The following is a 13,983-nucleotide window of genomic DNA, read 5'->3' as shown; positions in this document are numbered from 1 at the left end:
AATACACCTCCTGAAATCAGGGGCCGTAATATTTATTAATTTAGTTAAAAAAAATTATTTTTTAACAATTATTCTGTATTATTTTAAACATTATTTATTTTACTTATTATTCTAATATAATAATAAATATAATATAATAATAAAAACAAGAAAGGAAGCAAACTTCGGCAAGCCGAAGTTTTTTTTGCTGTTTTCCTCAGATGGAAATAGGGATACAATTTCTCCCTTCGCAACGATGTTAATTCTTGGCTTCGGCTGTATATGTATGTCGAGTAGAATTCTGCCTCTCGGGTATGACTTTAAAACGGCTGAAAAATTCTAAAAAAATAGTTGTTTAGATATACATAAATTAAAATATTTAATTATTTGTAAAAAAATTGTATCACACAAAACTTCCTTGAGCGATTGGAGCGTTGTTCTCTTTGTTTTCCATTTACAGTTTTTTCTGCCCGTCTTCACCAAAATTCTATTGTAAATGTATAAATTATTTAATTATATAACAACAAAAATTTGACTAACATTCTAACCTGGGTCTTTCGCCGGTCGAACAATTTTTCGCGAGACTCCGCTCTTATTCCGATATTCGGAACCGCATCGCGGATGTCATCTGCAGACAAAATTTGTAGCGATTTGAACGTTACACCGTTCCCTGTCCAATTTTAAAAATTTGAACAAAATAATAAATTATTAATATGAAAAGAAAGACTTACTACAGAGATATTCAAACACCTCTTCCAAGTCAAATGTGAAGAGCAAATTTTATTAATTTGGTTTCGTCGTTGGGCTCCATCTCTAATAAAGGTTAGGCAAATTTGAAATAATTAATAATTATATTGAGTCTTTAGCCTGCCAAAGTTAGCTTCTTCCTTATATTCCCGTTTCACAAGCTTGTTTTCCTGTGCATTTTCGTTTCTTGCTCTATTTTCTATTTTTTTTTTTTTGTATTTGTAAATCTTTTTGAAGTTAGCTTACTTAGATTCCCTTTTTTCGCTCATTTTCGTTTCTTTTCTCTTTATGTGTGGTTTCTATTCCCCTTTTATTTATAAATCTTTTCGAAGCTAGTTTCAACCTCGTTTTCCTCATATTCCCGTTTCACAAGCTTGTTTTTCCGCGCATTTTCGTTTCTTTCTCTATTTTTCTATTTCCTTTTTATTTATAAATCGTTTTTGAAGTTAGCATCCTTAAATTCTCTGTTCACAAGTTTTTTCGTTTATTTTCCCTTCTAGTGTGTTTTCTATTTCTTTTTTATCTATGAATTAAAAACTGTCGAAAACAATTTATAAATAAAGACGTTGTCTTTGAGCAAATTAAATAATTATGATTGTGAAGGCTTTACTCACCTTTTTAATCAGTACATGGTTGCACTATCTTGCACTATCAGACTTTGTTTTTAACCAAACCGCGTCCGTGTTGCCCAAGCGCAAAATTCGAAGTTACATATATTCCTAGCGACAGAGCGGCGTGTAAGAATATTCACAAGCGAATTAGTGTGTGAAAGAATGGACAAATTTGTCAAATTTTGTCATGTGCCGCTATGTTACAGTAGAGGTTAAAAAAATAGCATATAAAATATGATTTAGTTTAAAGGATTGATGTCAGCTATATATTTATATTTATTAAATTTATAACCAATCGTATTATTGTGGATACTTACTTAAAACAATATGCGAATTTCTCATTAATTATTTGGTGAAAATGGTTTAATTTATTAGGAAAATTGTATTTTAATAAGCGGGCCTTATATTTTTTTTGGACAATAATAACACTTTAATATACAGAACATACAATTGTATGTACGAAAACGGATAGAAGATTCAGACGCGGCTTGTATTTGCTGCTTTGCGTACACGCATGGCGGTTTGCGTGTGTAAAAAAAACGAAAAGAATGAAAATGTAAGCAAATACGGGATCTTCAGTTTTTGGTTGCTTGACCTTTCATTTACAATACATACATATGTATGTACATATGTTGCACAATGTAGAATGGATGTCTGGCGAATTTTCGACGCATTTTGCTTTTATTCTCTCTCCTCTTCGTCTCTATAAACAATTACATATAAAAAGAGCACACAATACATATTTTGTGAACGCACGTAAATACATGTTCATTATATGTATACGTGTGTCAACTTTTAATATTTCCCATATTCATAATAAATATGTTAATATTTCAAATAAATTGCTTAAATGCTTAAATCAAATATGAAATAACATTCGTAAAACTACATACATATGTTAATTAGATACCACTTTTCATAGGAAAAACTACGATGTCAAACTTCAAAATTTGTCAAATTTTTATTTTCTTTTACAGTTTTTAAAATTTTTCATATTCAAAACAATTGGCTTCATGTTTCTGATAAATTTCTAAAATGTTTAAATCAAATATGAAACAACATTCATCATACTATACAAAATTGCAGATCTTTCAAATAGTAAAAATAACGATGAAATATCTTTTTCAATATTATTCACTTTGATTTAATTATGTTCTTAATTGACTAAAGGTTCAAATATGTTTTCTATTAAAATCAATGATTTTTATAATTGATTCGAATACGAAAATATTATGTTAAATCAATTATAAAAATGTTTGATTTCACTATCGTTTTTTTTACCAGTGTACGAAAAATTTTTTACCCTAATTTTGTTGCAAAAAATGTTAAGAAGTTTTTAAAAAGCATTAAATGAACCTGGTTATTTCATTTCGTTTTGTCGTCAACTTAAATGAATGGACAAAATTGTGCTTCAAGATTCTTTTTAGGTACAATATTGATCGTTGACATACATTATCAAATGTTATTTTTATACCGAAACCTGGTATTTTGTTTATAGGTTCAGTCAATTTCTTCATATAGTGCTCATTGGAATTGTCATTTGTCTGTCTTGCTCGCATGTGCATAAAATCGTAATGTCGGGAAAAAAAAGGGCCGCAATGAATTAGGCAAAATAAATAATTTCACGCGATTGTCCGGCTGGTGGATCGTCGGCTAAGGCTGTGGTGGTCTTGCTCAGTAACAATAACGCTGGCTTACAAATTCAAATCGATGTAAACGTCCAGAGATCAAGCCTTGACTTTCCGGTGCTCCTCGTCACTACATGTACTGTCGTCCATAGTGATAAGGATAGGTTTCGTAATATACATAGATGCTAGAGCTCGACAAAGTTTGAACCAATTGCTAAAACTGAACTTCCGACAACATATATCAACTCTTAAAAAATACAAGCGTGAAAACCCAAAATAATTTTATCACTTTATCTTGAAGATGGAACATTCACGATTCTAAGAAGTTATTAACCTTTAAATTCCGCAGGTAAATCTATATACACGTGTTTCTCAAATCTTTGTTAAAGATGTTTCTTTTTTTTAATATGTTTGAAATCTATTAATTGTCATTTTTTGATAAGTGAAAAAAAGCAATATAAATATATATTTAAAACAAAAAATTTTTGTTATACCAAGGAAATATATTTGAGCAGTAATTGCTGAAGAAATCATCGCTCCTAACAATCAGAAGCTATTAAATAAAGAGTAAGTACTTACTAAGTAAAAAGTGGCCAAAGTTGTATTTTAAAACCCTTGCAACATCCGTAAAACTTCGAAATTCTCAAAACCTGCCCAAATGTTTATTTATTTGGCTAGAGCTATAGCTATATTATCACTTTTTTTTTAAGCTACTTATAGTTTTATAAATATATACATTTTCTGGTGAACTCATGAGGTATATATGTATAGTTTACAATTTGTAGATTATATTTAATTTAATTAGGAATAAGAGAATAATTTGGGAATTAACTTTGGTGGGGTTGGCTGAAGTCGGGGTGGGGTTTAGATTGGGAAATAATGAGGATCGTTGTGCAGAAAGAGAAGGGCAGAGGGAAAGGATATGGTGGATATGGAACGTCTAGAGAAGCGATGTTAACGGTCAAGATAGTGTGCGTTTGTCATTTTTGTGTGGCCAAGACGCAAGCGGGTGATAACTATTTGCTGTCTCCTATTAAGTTTGGTAAAGTTATGGGAGAAGTTAGGTGGTGATAATTTGGATATGTATTGTGGTACCAGGTCGAGGTTTTGTTTATTAATTCTGTGTGTCTGCGTTTTAATGATTTTTAAGGTGCTGCGTGATATAGCTTGAGTTGTGATTGACTGTGTATATAAGGGGTTGTCTAATTGCTTTTTTTGCTTCAGAGTCCACTGTTTCGTTTCCTTTGATGCCAACATGGCTCGGTATCCATATTATTATTAGTAGGAATTGTTGTTAGGGTTTGCGATGGAGATGATGGAGGAAAGGGAGTCGGAACATATGGTGTGCTTGCCTCTTTTCTGTATTCAGATTTGTGCAGACTGATGGATGGCTATTATTTCGCTGAAAAGAACTGTAGAAGCCTAATTAAAATACATTGTTTCATTGGTAAGACTGTACTCGATGTTGTCTCCTGCTTTCGATAGGGTACGTAGATTTTAGGGAATAGAAGAGTTGTTGAAAGACTATTAGAGGGGTGGAGTTTTTGTTTTGTTTGGCTAGATCGGTGTTGATCGATTTTTGGATACAACCAGGTCAAAATTTTTGCAAGTGTTCTTTTTTATTGTATGGTATGGGATGTTTTGGTTTTTACAAATTTGGATTGTTCTATCTATTGTGCTAGGGTATCTGTGTTTCCTTTTATTTGTTTTTACAAGTTTGATTAGCGGGGTATCTTTGGAGTGTAATAGATTTTTTGAGAGCTTGCCGGTAAGCAAGTCTCGCTTGTGTTCGATAGTATTAACGTTGGCTTCTGTTAGTAAGTTATGTATGGGTGTGGATCGGAATGCTCCAAGTGCTGCTCTTATTGCAGCGCTTAATGGAGTTTTTAGTTTATTTAGGTGGGACTTAAGTGAGTACCCATAAATAGGTAAACAGTTGTCAATTTTTGAGACCATTAAAGATTTTAATACTTGAATTAGTGTTGTGGTGTTGGTGTTATATTTCAGTGAGGAATGGTGTTCTAATATTTCTGAAAGGTTTAGCAAGGTCGGCTTTAAGTTTGGTTATGTGGGATATCCAATCGTATCTGCTGTTGATGGTAAAGCCTAAGATTTTAAGAGTTTTAATGGATGTGTTTCCTGTGAGCAGTTTTGTTTTCCCCAGATATGGAGTGTCTGACTCCTGTCCTTCGACAGGACTGAGCCAGAGAGCGGGCACCAGTCATTTATTTGTTGAAGATTGGTCGAGTTTGGTTGTGGGGTTTTTAAGTTTGTTATGTTCGTTGAGAATGTGGAAATCGTCTGCGTAAGCGCAGAAACTTACTTTTTTGTGAATAGAAACTATGGTTGTAAGGGAGTTGTAAGCAATAAGGAATATAATGACAGAAATGGGGGATCCCTGCGGGATTCCATTGTTGAGGGGGAAAGATATAGATAGGTTGTTGGATGACTTTACGGTTATTTTACGGTTTGTCATGAAGTTTTTGACATAGTTAATAATATGATGACCCATTTTCCATTGTGGAGCTGGTTAATAACAGTGTGTATGCCAATTTTGTCGAGGGCCTTTGTAAAGTCTAGAGTATTATTGAGAGGTGTTTTTTGAGGGAAATAGATCTGAAAGCTATGTGGTCTATGTAGAGTAAAGTGTCTAAAACAGATTTACCTCTTTCGTACCCAAATTGGTTGCTGTGAATAAGGTCGTTTTTTAAAACGAACCACCACAACCTTTTTGCAACTATTTTGTCTAGGACTTTGTGTCTGTTTGGGTTTTTAAGGGCTTAAGAATAGGGAAGACTAAACTGAGTTTGAAAGATGGGGGACGTGGGATTTGAGGATGTTTTTGAAGTTGTTGATAATTCTGTGTTTAAAGGTTAAGGAAAGGTTTTTATTCGTAGAGTATGATATGGGGTCTAGACCTGGAGCGTTGCTTTTAGGGAGTTGAGAGCTGATGAAAATTCAATGAACGTAATGTCTTTTTCGATTTATATTGCTCTTTTAGAGGTTTGAGTTAAGACTGTACTTGCTTTGGCGGAAAGATGAGGAAAGATATTAGATATTTCTGTTTGGTCCGTTTTAGCTGAATGAGTTTCTGGGTTAATTAAGGAGTGAATGGTTTTAGAGGGGTATAAGCCGCACAGGCGTTTAATTGCCCATGTTTTGGATGGGTCTGAGTTATGATTAATTTGTGAAGCGAAATTATAGATTAAGGTCCGTTTAGCTTTTCTAATTTTAAATTTAGCGTTGGATTTTTTGTATTCTACCATGTTGTGTGTGTTTATATTTTTTTTGATTTTTTTGTTCCACAAAGGAACTGTGCGGGGTAAGGGGAATGTGGTATTTTGGGGCATCAGGAGGTGAGCGAGGTGGTCGCTACCATGGTAGTCGTCCATTACTTCCCAGTGGAAGTCTGGAGCTATATTGGCTGTTGCAAAGGAAAGGTCTATGTGTGTGTGTGTGTTTGGTGTGTCGAAAAGTGGGTTGGTGATTTGTCATTGAGTAGGATGTAGTTAGACTTGTCTATGTAAGTCGCTAATTTTGTTCCCCTTTTTTGGTTTTAGGTGAGCCCCAATAGGGATGCAAGCTGTTGAAATCCCCCAGCACAAGTGTTTAGTCGTTTGGAGAATTTAATACGTTTTCCAAGTATTTGGTGTTAAAGGGTTTACTGGGGGACATATAGGCGGAAATTATGTTAAATTTTGTTTTGGAGTGCATAGTGGCTCTAACTGCGTCGAAGTCAGTGGATAGGGATAGTTGTTTTTGGGGTAACCGGAGTAGGGATTTGGGAGGGAATTTTGAGGTGGGTTTCTTGAAGTGTTATGATGTTGGGGTTGTAAGTTTTACTTAGTACTTGAAGTTCTGGGTAATTGTATTTTTAACCATGGATATTCTACTGAATTATCATATCTTGAACATTTCGTTAGGGATATGCTGTTGAGTTAACAATTAATGTGTTTTATGTAATTATGTTTTGCGAAAAGCCTATTGGTTTGCAGCTCAATTATTTGTTGCTTTGTTGGATGACATAGATTTTTCAGTTTTGTTTTTTGCGTTAAGCTTATTCTTAAGTAGGTTTGGTTTGTCTTTTGTTTGTGATCTAAGCTTACGTTCTGAGTCTGCGTTATTATTCTTGGTTTGTGTGTCGTTTGGAGGTTCATGTATCCATGTTTTCCTTGTCGGTGGGGCGTTGGGTAGGTTTCGCGTTCTTTGGTTGTTCCTGAATGTCATTGTAGGAATACATTTTTCTTTTATTTTAGGGCAGAATCTTAACGGAGGGAGCTGGCGTGTTGTTGACTATATGTGCTGCTGCTTTTTTGTTTGAGTGTTGTAATATATTGGAGTATGATGTTGTCTGATGTGTGTGGCGTTGGTGGTACGAGTTCTTGCCGTTTTGTAGTCGACTTCCTCGACAGTTTAATAGCTACAATTTCCTTTTGTTTTATAAATGTTGGGCAGGCTTTATCGAGGGCAGTGTTGTATTTAATTTCAGGTATCTATTTACAGTTTAGGCAGAACTCTGGACTGGTGCAGTTCGTCTGAAGGGTGGTGTTCGGAGCAGTTGTTACATAGTTTTGGGCTTTTGCAGAACTTTGTGGGATGTCCAAATCTGTGGCAGTTGCGGCATTTAAGGCGGCGAGGAATGTGAGGACGAACTTTAACGCGTTCATATCTATATTATCATATATTAGGATAATGAGTCCTGTTTCTTGAAGAGTTTTGTCTTTGAATTGGTATATTTTTTCGACTTCGGTTACTTTTTGAGCTAAGAGTTCTTTTAATATTTCGTCTTCTTCAATGGATCGAAGATCATTAGAGTATATGACGCCTTTGGGTGAATTTAGTGTTTGGTGTTCGGATGTAGTGACTAAGAAGTCGGGGAATTGGGTGAGTTTCAGGAGTCTAAGAGCTTGAGCCAGACCTTTGGTTTTTACCAACAGGTTTCCATCTCTAGTTTTTTTTTACTGAGGCCACAACGCCGTTGCATTGATAATCAATAACTTTTTTTTATTATAACGGGTTGTCGTCTTTAAAAGATTTTTTTGTTAATTGTCGTAATGAGAATGTATTTTGGTTCCAAAAATAATAAATTGTCCCATTGTGGTTGGTCATGTAAGTCCGGTGGTCGCGACATCGTATGATTTTTTGGGCTGCTGCCCGCTGCTCTTGCGTTTGTAACCGTTCGGTTTTGTTTTTTTGTTGCTGTATTTTTTCAAATTTCGTTTTATGCTTTTATTTGTTTTTCAAAAGGTGTTGTTATTGTGTAAGTTAGGTTTGGCGGTAAAACGTCTTTCTCTAACGAAGTCAGAACTGACCGGCCCAAATGTACTTTTTGTTGTTGTTGTGAACCCAAAAAGTCAAAAAATTCCATCAAAATCGAACCTTAGTGTAATTGTTCTAATAATCGCACGCAACGACATCTAACCGGGAAGAACAGAGACACACATGCATCTAAAACTAAGAAAAGAAGAGGAAGAAATGTAAGAAAGGAAGCAAACTTCGGCAAGCTGAAGTTCATATACCCTTGCAGCTATTTAAAAATTAAATATTCTTGAAAACATTAAAATAATGATTGGTATACTTGCGTATATGTTTAAAAGCATTGTGATATATATATATAGATATAGTGATTTTCAAGTCAATTATTCGATAGTTCCTATGACAGCTATACCATATCGTTTTCCGATCTTTATAAAATAAAAAGCGTAGTTCTAAACAGTCAAATTATTAATAAATCAAAAAGAATTTTTAAAAAAATTACAAAATAGAAAGTTGAATTTGTAAAAAAATTGTTTTTCAATATTGTTTATTTAAATTGAAGTCACTAGTTGTAGGGCGAGAGCGGGAGCCATTAAATCTTTCGTCCGTTCGCTCTTGCGAATTCGTCCCGTCTCTCGCCAGCTTAGCATAAGTTAGGTTCTAAGAAAATTTTTTTGTAAACTAAACAGTGTCGATATATTGTCAAAAAAAAAATAAGACAATTATCGTACACCCGCTACAGGCTAGCAAGGGCTTTGGGATAATTTTCCGCAGTGACTTAAAAGGCCCTAACTGTTTCTAAAGCGTCTCCAGCTAAACACGAAATTAAATGATTTTTCAAAATCATGTAAAGTGTCGTCTTTGTCAACGAAAGATTCGAAAAGGCTTATAAAAATGGTATTTTCTGAGTGTTTTCCGCTAGAAGTTGGAAGAGTGCTGGCGGAGCGGATTTCTCTATATTATTTTGTTTGCATTTATTTAAAATCGAAATCAGCAATGACTTTGTCAATACGGCCTTCTCTTCCAACTCTTCGCGGTATACATCTTTTGAATCTTTCACTTCTATTTGGTTTTGAAAAAGTGAAGCACTTCAATCTGCGTATTTAGAATCTCTAATTGACACTCAAGCTCAACCAGACTCTCAGATAATTTAGCTTCTTTTAAATGGCGATTACGCTCGGTTAATACTTTTCATGCAAACATCTCGTTGGTGTTTAAGCTCTTCGATATCCTTGGTTGTCATTGCACCTATTTGTATCTATTTTTGTTGGTATCGAAGAGGTGTTAAATATTTGTTTTTATTAATATTATTTATTTGTTATATATTCTAAAAAAAAACGAAACAAGTAATATACCGATCGCACGCAGTGTAGGGGAGCTAAGTGCAGAGAGCAATAAAGCAATAAATATCTAAATAGGGTTTATATATTTTTTATATAGACCCTGCGACAGTAATATGCCGCACGCACGCAATGTAGGGGAGCTAACGCTCAAGCTCAAGCGTACTGAAAAAACGAACAAACGTTTAAGCAGACCGAAAATTGCACTGCTGCAGCGATCGAGAACGAAAGCGACCAAAGATAACTCGAAATAGCGGCAGCGGTGTCGGTGTGCGTGTGTATGTGTACGCGGCTAGCGTCTCTTCATAGGCAAATGCTAACGGAGAATGATACACTGACCGATAACTAAGGGCAACGAATATATAAGCCTGATGCCGAAAGGCGCGGAAAAATTATGAAAAGCGCGGGAAAATTCTGATAAGCGCGGGAAAATGTTCATACAAACTGCGGCGAAGGTTTTTGCCGCTAATTTTTGAGAACTACACTTTTTACAATTTGCACTTTTTTCCAGCTGATTTATATATATTGTATAAATTGTAATTAAATTATAATTGGTGCTCACTACGACGAAAATTGGCGGAATTAAGTTTGCACTAATTTTGCACGAGTATTTTATTTGCGTGCTTATGGGCCAAAGCGATTCAAATAAATTTTGAAATATATTATGTTTTTTTTGCAGAGTTTTGATTTTTGATTGAATGCTCACTATCTACCGATTTTTACACGAATGCAAAAAGTTAAAAGATGGGTTTGTTTAGTAATTGTTTTAATTTTTCACCGAAAAAAATTGGTAAAAAAATCGCGAACTCTACTGCGATCACGTGGGGGTCACCATGAACTTTTAACAAGCCTTTTCAAAACCTTCGCTGACAAAAACAGCACTTTACACGTAATTGAAAAATTCAATCATTTAAATTCGTGTTTAGCTGGAGACGCTTTAGGAACAGTAAGGGCCTTTCAAGTCACTGCGGAAAATTATCCGAAAGCCCTTGCTAGGCCGAAGCGGGTGTACGATAATGATTGTCTTATTTTTTTGACAACATATCGACACTGTTTAGTTTACAAAAAATTTCCCAGCCTTCAGCAACAGCCTCAAGAACCAAAAGCAGACCCAATCTAAACCTAAGAAGAATGGAAATAGGAGTTTTTCGATTTTCGCTGCCAGGAACGACTCTGTTCAATGCGTGTATTGCAACTCAGCTGAACATCAGATTGGAAACTGCGCTTCCTTCGCAGCCCTAACAGTTCAGCAAAGATTCGATTTCGCTAAAAGAGCACCCTTATGCTTTAACTGCTTAAGTAAGGCTCACACGGTCAAAAAATGCAAACCGAACAGATGTTGAGTGTGCGTTGCTACACATATATTCCCCAAACACAAATCTCGCGTTGCCACCCCCTTCTCAGCCCACGCTCATGCAGGAGACTCCATCCACTTCGCATGTTTTGCATGCGACTGCATCACTCATTCATCATTATTGCAACTGCTGTTGTGAGCGTTCAATCCAAGTTTGTATTAGCTCGAGCGTTGCTCGACTCTGGTTCACAAATGAACTTTGTGACCGATGAGCTCGCTCAGAGGCCCAAAATTGGTAAAACTAATGCCCAAGCCACAAAGAAAATACTCACGATTGTGAAGTCGCGAGTGGGGAACAGCCAAGTGTCGTCCGATTTTTGGATCATGAAATATATATATAGTTATCATCCGGATCAAGCGGTGAACACCAATGGCTGGAGGGTGCCTGAAAATATTCAGTTGGCGGATCCATTCTTCTTCAAGCTCCTTCTTTGAACTTTTATCCCCATCTTACAAAGGACAGTTCTCGGCTGGATAGTGTCAGGGAGATGTGCCTCTAAAAATAAAGTAAAAGACTGAAAACATGGTACATCTGACACAACATCGACACAACCCAGCAGAAATTTTGGTCTGTGGAGGACTTGCCGTCTAAGGCTAAGGTCCATACTCCTGAGCAACAACTCCGTCAACAACACTTTGAGAAAAATACTCAAAGATTGTCGTCCGGTAGATTTTCGGTTCGTTTGCCGTTCAAATCTGACCCATATACTCTTGGTTCATCATACGAAGTTGCGAAACGTAGATTTTTTTGGGTAGAAAGGAAATTGTCAAAGGACCCTTCGCTGAAGAAGATGTATCTTTAATTTATATTATGTAGGATTATGTTTCAATGGGCCACATGTCCTACACCAATGACAAAATTCCGAATACTCCACCCTATTTTATTCCGCACCAATGCGTTCTACGGCCACAAAGTTTACGATGGTGGACGAAGCTGATCGAAACTTCCAGCTCATAGTATGGAGACATGATCCTGTTCGGTGTTTAATGCGGCTAGGAGAGATGGCGCAAGCAAAGGTTATTAAGAATGATTTTTAAGTTGACGATTTATTGACTGGCGCCGGATGCGTTGAGGACCTGCAAAGTCTTCGAGACAAAGTTTCTCCATTCCTGCAAGAGGCATGTTTTGAATGGGCAAAGTGGTTTTCAAACTGCCCAGAGTTATCCGCATCTGATAGCGCTGTAATGCCACTTATGGCAGACTCAGACGTAACTAAGACCCTTGGCATGATTACTTTCAATTTCGACCCACTTGGCCTCTTGTGTCCTTTGGTCACAAAGGCAAAGATGTTGTTGCAGGAACTGTGGCTTCGAAAATTAGATTAGGACGAGTCGCTACCGATGCAGTTGCTCACATCGTGGGAGACGTTTAAAGCGACGCTTCTGCAGCTGCCTTAAATTAAGGTATCGCGATTCGTCAACACAGATCCACAAGCCCCGATTCAAATACATGGTTTCGCTGAAGCTTCCATGCGAGCGTACAGAGTGTGCATCTACGTTCGTACTCAAACTGCTGAAGGTTTGAAAGTGTCTTTATTAACCGCCAAATCGAAAGTAGCTCCCCTCAAGACGAAAACTTTGCTCCGCCTTGAGCTGTGTGCAGCTCACCTTTTAGCAGATCTCTATAATAAGTCCCATTGAGAATGTTTTCCTGTGGACGGACTCCGAGAGCACTTTACACTGGATCAAAACCCATCCCTCGTCGTTGTCGGTTTTTGTTTCAAACCGGATTGCAGAAATTCAGGACTGGTTGTGTAGCGCCAGCTCTAAAAAAGGAAGGAAAAGATACGTTTATGGCTCCATCTAGGAATGCAATTTTAGGTACTATTAGCGCCATCTAGAGCTCGGCCGTAGAAGGTTCTGGCAGGGGTGAAAAGTCGATCTGACCGCTCTACAGGTTACCGCCAACTTTCCGGCGTGGGTATCAGTCTTTCCCATTTTGGCAGCAGGAGTGTAAAGTATTAAAAGGTGCAGAAATTCCAACGCCAAGGGAAAGCTTTGGATTCCCAGACGTTTGTGCAGTGGTCTGGGGTGAGTCGATAAAGAAAAAAGAGGAAAATCCAAGCAGTTCCTCGGTGTTTTTTTTATTAATTAGGCGAGCGAATGTTCAAGAATCCCAAGGCCCAAGAAGCGGAGGCAAAGCAAAGAAAAGCGACAGTTGGCGCAGGCGCAACCAGTACATCGAGCTCACATCATACTGGAGCGCAACCGTCGAGCCCAGCGCAACCGATTTAAAATTGGCAATTAGTAGCGTTTTGTTGTGTAAAAATTGTGTTTAGCGGGCATACGGCCCTAACCTTACCTCTTGCGGCCGAGCTGAGCGCCGTTCGTATGTGAACCCGATCGCACACCCACACCGAAATGCACAAAGCAAATTAAGTTATAACTACCAATGACTTAAGTTCGACACTGTAGCCCTGGTAGCATAAACTGAACCCAGTTTCTGGCGCCATCTACGAGCAGGTGGCGGAAACAGTTCGTGGCAAATTTGGCGGGTCAACAGAGCTAAGTGTCAAGCACTGATCTGGAGAGAGCATTACTATTCTTTCGCTGTTAAGGGGCTTGCCGCCATAACTGGGCGGCACCAGCGTTCTTTTCCCTTTGAGCCTTTCACCAGAGAGGTTGATACCGCAGTCAAAAGTTTTTTATGGTGCCAAAAGTTTTCACTCGGAAGGGGAGAGCCAAAGAATCAAAGTGTTAATGAAGCCAACGAAATTAGGTGAGTTATTGGGGTAAGGGCATGTTGTAATCCCTTAGCACCAAGACAAATAACACACTGAGATTGGTTTTATATTTTAGTTATTATTTTATGAGCTTTTAATAACACACGCCACATGCACAGGAATCGTGAAAAAGGAAAGAGACAAATTCAAATGTGATCAGATTATAGGTCTGATCAAAATACTAAATTCAGTGTTGTGTTATGTTATTTTTGATAATAGAATAAGGCTATTCAATACGCCCCCTCAAAAACAACATTTCACAACGTTAAACCAAACTTAAAGTTCAATAGTTACTTCATTACTTATTCTAATGTGGCTAGTGTGCATTCTGGGAAGTGTTACAAT

The 13,983-nt window shown here is 36.9% G+C and overlaps 1 long non-coding RNA gene across 1 annotated transcript; it reads right to left on the bottom strand.

The window, feature by feature from the left end:
* Nucleotides 1-351: 351 nt before the first annotated feature.
* Nucleotides 352-851, bottom strand: LOC128253257 (uncharacterized). Its single transcript, XR_008267421.1, has 3 exons — nucleotides 711-851; nucleotides 528-649; nucleotides 352-466 (listed from the first exon to the last, which is right to left on the bottom strand). It is a non-coding gene; the product is annotated as an uncharacterized LOC128253257 (long non-coding RNA).
* Between the last annotated feature and the right edge of the window lie 13,132 nt (nucleotides 852-13,983).

Source organism: Drosophila gunungcola (genome assembly GCF_025200985.1).
Source record: "Drosophila gunungcola strain Sukarami chromosome 2L unlocalized genomic scaffold, Dgunungcola_SK_2 000007F, whole genome shotgun sequence".
NCBI lineage: Eukaryota > Metazoa > Arthropoda > Insecta > Diptera > Drosophilidae > Drosophila > Drosophila gunungcola.
Note: the sequence above shows the minus strand (reverse complement) of the source record. Positions and strands in the feature narration are given on the sequence as shown.